Source organism: Dendrobates tinctorius, unplaced genomic scaffold (assembly GCF_039654945.1).
Source record: "Dendrobates tinctorius isolate UK_male_01 unplaced genomic scaffold, ASM3965494v1 ptg000063l, whole genome shotgun sequence".
NCBI lineage: Eukaryota > Metazoa > Chordata > Amphibia > Anura > Dendrobatidae > Dendrobates > Dendrobates tinctorius.
In genome coordinates, this window is record NW_027361731.1 from 2,764,716 (window position 1) to 2,772,571 (window position 7,856).

Genomic DNA, 7,856 nt, shown 5'->3' on the forward strand with positions numbered 1-7,856 from the left:
ATGGAGATGGATTTTGATATATTTTTTTCACATTTGTATTTATAAATGAATTTCCATACGTTTTTCATTTGGATTATTTATATTTATCTATTATTATGCACTGATCGTTGTATATTATTCCCTGGTTTTACTTCTACATAGGGCTCATACTGCGGGGAGAGGATTAGTGCACATGCGCGGCCTGTGGCCTGCTTTGTTCCGGGTCCGGCGTCTCTATGCTGCCATGACAGCGGTCACATGACCGTGGCCCACGTCATTGGCTGCATGACGCCGTTACCCGGAGCATTCTGGTCCTCCTGACTGTGCATGCGCCCGTTTACTTCCAGTCTTCGTGCATTGGCTGTTGCGTCCTTTTTAAACCCCTCGTTTTGTCATTATGTACACAATCCCCGACTAAGGTTGTATCCAAAACGCGTGTCGGGACGCGTTCCTGCAGTCACCTACCCTGCCACACACAGGTAATTGATATAACTGGTCATGTTGAATCTATGATTTGATTAGCGATTTCTGCATATTTGGGAATACGTTTGGCCATCTTGGGAAATAAAGCACACATTATACGCACTTTGCGCATTATTTGCACTTTATATTGCCTTTTGCGTGTTGCTGTGTGCGCACTTTTTTAATCAGATCTTTTTTATTAAACATTCAGGAATCAATACAGAAAGAATATGACCTCTTATATAGCTAGTAAAAATTACATTGAAAGCAGATATTATTTAAAGGGTAAAACTCCTCCTGTGTAAGAATAAATAAAAAGAAAATCTCAAAACACAGATATTTGCATAAATTGAGCCTACAAACCACATGGCTCCACAAATAAACAAAAATCAAAATTATACATCAGTGCCTCAGTTCAGTGGGAAAACCATCCCCGCCAGTCGCGCCACCCCACATCATATTCCGCCCCCGCGGATATCAGGTCCGATCCCCCCAGCCCCCTCCCACCACGCCACTCAAAATCCGCTTTGCCACAAAGGACACTAGACTTTATTTTTGCTCCCCAAGCACCCCATCACCGCAAGCACAACAGCAACTGGTCCAACATCACATCCCGTACCAGTGCGCCCGAGGGGAGACCCGGTGACTCCATCCACGGCTGCCAAATTTTGTAAAACTTTCCCAATGCTTTTCTTTTTAAATAAGCCCCCCTTTCCAATCTAATGACATTATTTAGTTTATTTTTAAGCTCTGACAATGTTGGTGGCATAGGATCCAACCAATGATATGCAAGTAGCTTTCTTGCCTGATACAGGATACGTGCTACCCCCAGGGCCACTGCAGAGTCCGGGTCAACCCCCTCCTCCCACAAATTCAACAAACATAGACGAGGTGACGGTTGTATTGTAATATGGTATACCTGGGCTATGAGTCCCAGGGTCTGCCTCCAGAAATCCCTAATGTGCCCGCACTCCCACATAACATGCATCAAGTGGGCATCATCCTGCCCACACCTAACACATTGTGTATTGGGCCTAAGTCCCATTTTAAATAATAAGCTGGGTGTTTTATATACCCTGTGAATGAGATATATTTGCGAAAGCCGCTGGCACTCAGAAACCGCCATTTTAGGGACCTGTTCTAGAATATCGGACCACTGGTCCTCCGTCAGGGGGCCAACGTCCCGTTCCCACTTATTCTTAACAGCAGTCAGTGGATATGTCTCCAGATGGGCAGGCAATAATCTTTTATATAATTCAGAGATAAGTCTCCTAGAAGACTCAGATGTGAGCAGCATATGTAGTGTTTGATTATGTGTCACTATCACCGGATTTGTCCTTCTCTGTCTCTCCAATGCATGTCTTAGCTGTAAGTACTGATAAAAGAAGACATGTGGGAGGTGAAATTCTGTTCTCAATTGTTCAAAACTCTTAAGAGTGTTATTTTGCAAAATTTGTGACACCAGATAAATCCCTTTATCTTCCCATCTTCCGAACCCCACCAGTTTTTTGATCTCTTGCAAATCCGGATTCCGCCACAATGGCTAGAGCTCCGTAGGCCATTTATCTTCAAAAGAGATTTACCCCTATCCCACACCTTGAAAATCATAGCCAACGTGGGGAATCGTGCCCCATTTATCTGCCGTCTTCCCACCTCCAACCGGCACCCTGGATATTTCCATACCGACCCTTCTCTCACGATATCACCACCATTATCATACGCTCCGTCTCTACCCCAACCCCTAAGATGTTGCATCTGGGAGGCAATATAGTATATGAATGGGTTTGGCACCGCCAATCCTCCCTCCTCCTTCCCCCGCTGCAGTATCTCCAAGCGAATCCTAGCCTGTTTTTTCTTCCAAATTAATTCCCGGAATAATGTATTTATTTTTGCAAAAAATTCCCTACAGATCCACACCGGAGAATTATGTATCAAATATAATAATTGTGGCATCATTACCATTTTGATTAAGTTAGATCTACCAATATTCGACAACGGCAGGCGACACCAAGTATGTACTTTTGCTCTAAATCGCTGTAACAGTGGTTCCAGATTCAGAGCCTGAAAATCCTTCGGGGCAGGACTAACAATTACACCCAGATACTTAAACTTCCGAACTACAGGGACCGGTATCTGCAAATCTGAGAAATCCGCCGGGAGAGGGTCTATCGGCATTAAAGCTGATTTGGACCAATTAATCCGAAGACCAGACCTCAGCCAAAATTCTCGAATAACCTCCATTGCCGGCAAAATCGAGGAATGTACCTTGTCTAAATATAGAAGTAAATCATCCGCGTACAATGATATCCTCAACTCCACAGTTCCACACCTGAATCCCATTATTTCTGTGGACTTCCGAATTGCAACTGCCAATGGCTCCACTGCAGTAGCAAATAGCAAGGGCGAGAGCGGGCACCCCTGTCTAGTACCCACTCCCAATAGGAAAAGACTCAGAGACCCTGCCATTAGCCCCAACCTTCGCCACCAGCGAGCCATACAACAGCCTCACCCAATTTATAAATCTGCATCCGAAACCCATTTTCCGAAGGACCGCCCACAAAAAACCCCACTCCAGACTATCGAACGCCTTAGCGGCGTCTAAGGATAAAATTGCTCTTCCCCCCAGCTCCCCAGAACTATGTTGAATCCCCAAGTATAGTTTCCTGAGGCTCATAGATGTGGCTCTGCCTGGAATAAATCCCGTCTGATCATTCTGTATAATAGATGGGACAACTCGGGACATCCTATTGGCGAGTACCCTGGCCAATAATTTAACATCTGCTGATAGTAGGGAAATCGGGCGATATGAATCCGGAATCTCTGGATCTTTTCCGGACTTTAATATTAAAACTATCAAAGCTTCCCTCATAGATGGCGGGAGGACCCTCTGCCTTTCAGCCTCTTCAAATACCTTAAGTAGCTTAGGTAGCAGTAAGGGTGCATAGGTTTTGTAAAACTCGCCAGGCAGGCCATCCATTCCTGGAGCCTTTTCATTTTGCATCTGACCAAACGCCTCCTCCAACAGGATGTCCCGATCCAACGAATCCCTATCGTTATCAGCCAGTGCAGGGAGAGAGAGCATCCAGATACTGCTCAATCTGTCTCCGTGAGACTGCAATCCGATGTGTATAGTCGCATATAATACCTCCTTATCTCACTCACTATGTCCACACTGTCCGTCACAAGACCACCCGAGTCAGTTTTTAGCCTATTGATATATGAAGATCCGTCCTGTGCTCTAATGACCGTGGCCAACAAGTGTTCTACTCCCTCCCCCTCTATAAAATATTTTTGTTTGAGGAAATAACGTTTATTTGCTGCCGCCGACATGAGGTTTTCCCTGAGCTCCCCCTATGCCTTCTCCAAAGCTTTTTTAGTTTCCTCTGTCGGGTTGAGTACCACCGCAGCCTCCGCAACAGACACCTCCTGGATCAGACTCTGGGTGTAGCGTCTATTTTGGCTTTTCCGTGTGCATATTTCTCTAATATATAAGCCCCTGACATAGGCTTTCATGGAATCCCAGACTATGTGTGATGAAGCAGAGTACTCATTAAGTTGAAAATATTCTAGAATGGCATCATGCAAAGATCCCCCTATAAGCTGGACCCAAAAGGGATTAAGTTTCCAGATAGGTCTAGACAGGGTGAGGGGGTGTCCCCATGAAAGTGTGACATGTATCGGCGAGTGATCAGATACACTTCTAGGCAGGTAGGCCACCCCTCGTACATATGGGGTCATGAGTGTATTCCCAATGGCCAGGTCTATCCGTGACATAGCATGGTGGGAGCTAGAGTAGCAGGAAAACTGTCTGGCTGTGGGATTTCGGACACGCCAAAGATCTACCATACCCAGCTCCACCAACGTTCTAGCAAATGAGGTTGAGGCTGCATCTTCTGATATGTTTCCCGAATGCAACTTATCCAAATAGGGATGCAAATATGTATTAAAATCCCCTATTAGAAGAGGGGGAAAGGAATCCAAAATAGACAAGATTCTTTTTACTGGTTCGACTGAATAGGGCGGGGGGGATGTACACGGCAACCAAAATAAATTGTATACCGTATAACGTGCAAAGCAAACATACAAATCTGCCCCCAGGGTCAACCACTGATTTAGTACATGAGAAGGGGATGGACCTGTGCACCAGCACACTGACACCCCGCGCATGGGTCGAGTACGTGGAATGATATTCATGTGAAACCCATCCCTTCCTCAGCCAATGAATATTATCTTTCACCATGTGGGTCTCAGACATACACAGGATAGCCGGGAAAAATTTCTGCATATTAGTAAATATAGCACATCTCTTATTTGCATCCCCGAGCCCCCTAACATTCCACGCTACAATATTAAGTGATATCGCCATAAGAGCAGACTAAAAAATGATAAATCGGAGCATACTCCACTCCCAAGGGAGAGGCAATCCCCACCATCCCCCGGTACAATGAATTGGGTGACACGGCTGACGCACTCCAAATCCCACAGATCAATTAGGAAATACAACAACAAACGAAACAAACAAAGGAGGGAGAGGGAGCACTGCACACCAGTGCACAGCGCCCCTACCCCCAAACACAAGTGTAACTTGCACATTTCTCTCAAATAGAGAGAATCAGGGCTAGAAAACTCGCCCAGAGTCAACGCAGGGAGAAGGGTCCACAGCTTGTCACTGTAACGAGTGTCCACAGCAATCCGGTCAGCTCCCGCCCTGAATCCGAAATGGAATGAACAGTAGTAATTATACCAGCATAGCGTCCCAGACAAACAGAAGTAACAACACCTGGCGGCAAAAAAAGGGGGGAACTTCAAGTATTCTTCCTCCTCATGGACCTTTCATTAATATCCCGCCAGGACAGCGCCGTCCCCGCCATATCAAAAAAGTGCGTTTCTCCATTCACATCAATCCGCAGTCTAGCAGGGTACATCATGGAATATGTCACCTGTAAGTCACGTAGACGTTTTTTAATCTCAATAAATTGCGCCCTTTTACGCTGCACCTCCAGGGAAAAATCAGGGAAAATGGAGACTTTCCTCCCATTAATAGCAAGTTCCTTAATGTCTCTGGATCTGCGCAGGATAGCATCTCTATCTTTAAAGTGTAGGAGCTTGAGCAAGACGGCACGCGTAGGGACCCTGTGTGCTCTCTCAATAGTAAAGAATGGGGACAAAACATCTTTGCCAAAGGTGTCCATTAGCCATTTTTCAAAAAAGCCCAGTGAGTCAGTCCCCTCCGTCCTCTCCGGAACCCCCACCAGTCGCAGATTACTTCTACGGGAGCGGTTCTCTAAATCATCCACCTTGTTCAGCAGTATTGTAATATTTTGCGTGGCTTTTCCCAGCTCCTGTGTTATTGGTGGCAATTTATCCTCCGTCGCACTAACACGCTCCTCCAGTTCCCCCACCCTGGCAGTCACTCCCCGCAGCTCTTGTTTAATACAGGCCATGTCCTTGGTGACAATCTCCATTTGATTACTTAGAGTGGCCAGTGTGGTATTGCAGGAGTTAATTGCTGCAAGGATTTCTCCCAGCGTGGGCTCAGCAGGCACAGACTCTGGCTGCTCCCCATCCCCCACTCCTTCCCCCTCCAGCACAGGCCCCGGCGTCTGCACGTTGGGCTGAAGAGAGGACCAGCCTACTCACTGCTCCCTCCTTGGAGATACGATCCTCCAGCTCCATGCTGCAGCCAGCGCCTGTCTCAGTCTGTGCATCGGGTGATTGAGCAGCAGCAGGAGACACCCTTGCATATCGCTCCAGCCTGCCAGCCGCTCCCACGGCTCCACTACCGGCCGACTTGTTTGCTGGCGCCATCTTGGATGCAGCAGAGATGCGCCCCGGCGTCTCCTTATCTTTTTTACCAACGCGGTTCGACATGGCACAAGGATCCTCCGCTTTCTAGACGCCCAGGGAGATATTGCAGCCCTCCAGGTCAGTGGGACTCGTCAGCAGTGCTGGTAGTCAGGATATATTGTCGGATCCGGGCAGGAGCTCTCTCACTCCACGTCCTCCCTACATGAGGTCCAGGCCACGCCCCTGTGTGCACTTTTTATATATACAATTTTGGCACCTATATATTTTTATATTTGATATGTTTTCATTGTTTTATTGTGAGCACTATACACATTAACTCTAATTTATATACTGTATTTTTTATATCACTTTTTATCTATTTATGTTATGTCCTGTTCTGAATGTATTGCCCAATTTTTTCATAGTAACAATATGGAATTTGAACTTTTATGATTGCAGGTATTTTGTGTGTGCCATTTTGCACCATTTAATTGTTCTTATAATTACTGTATATACTCGAGTATAAGCCGACCCGAGTATAAGCCGACCCCCCTAATTTTGCCACAAAAAACTGGGAAAACTTATTGACTCGAGTATAAGCCTAGGGTGGGAAATGCTCCATAGATTATTCCCCCATATGCTGCCCCCATAAGAAGCTCCATAGATTATTCCCCCATATACTGCCCCCATAAGAAGCTCCATAGATTGTTCCCCCATATGCTGCCATTAGAAGCACCATATTGTTCCCCCATATGCTGCCCCCATTAGAAGCTCCATATTGTCCCCCCATATGCTGCCCCCATAAGAAGCTCCATATTGTTCCCCCATATGCTGCCCCCATTAGAAGCTCCATATTGTTCCCCCATATGCTGCTCCCATAAGCTCCATATTGTTCCCCCATATGCTGCCCCCATTAGAAGCTCCATATTGTTCCCCCATATACTGCCCCCATTAGAAGCTCCATATTGTTCCCCCATATACTGCCCCCATTAGAAGCTCCTAAAGATTATTCCCCCATGTGCTGCTGCTGCTGCATGTAAAAATAAAAAAAATGACATACTCACCTCTCCGTCGCTGGGTGTCAGATACTCACCTGTCCTGCGTCCATGGCTGCTCACCGCTATCTGCCACGTCATCAGTCAGTGACGTTCAGACTGCAGGGGGCGCGGCGCGCACTAACCACGTCACCGCGCCCTCTGCTGTCTGAAGTCACTGACCGATGACAGACAGCAGCAAGCAGCCATGGACGCAGGACAGGTGAGTATCGCTATACTTACCCGTCCTGACGCTGTGTCTTGAGCCCCCAGCTTCTCCGCGCTCTCTCTTCCTGACTTCAGTGGTCACGTGGTGCCGCTCATTAAAACTCATGAATATGCGCATATTCATGAGTTTTAATGAGCGGCACCACGTGACCGCTGAAGGCAGGAAGAGAGAGCACGGGGAAAAGCTGGGGGCTCAAGAGACAGCGTCAGGACGGGTAAGTATGACCTGACACCCCCGCCCCCTCTGACCCCCCGGTGTCTATGACTCGAATATAAGCCGAGAGGGGGACTTTCAGCCCAAAAAAACGGGCTGAAAATCTTGGCTTATATTAGAGTATATACGGTATGTACTAATAAAGTAAATTT

The 7,856-nt window shown here is 46.8% G+C and overlaps 1 protein-coding gene across 1 annotated transcript in view; it reads left to right on the forward strand.

The window, feature by feature from the left end:
• Positions 1-7,856, forward strand: part of LOC141094139 (uncharacterized) — a 305,335-nt gene that overhangs the window by 176,133 nt on the left and 121,346 nt on the right. The window lies entirely within an intron of this gene.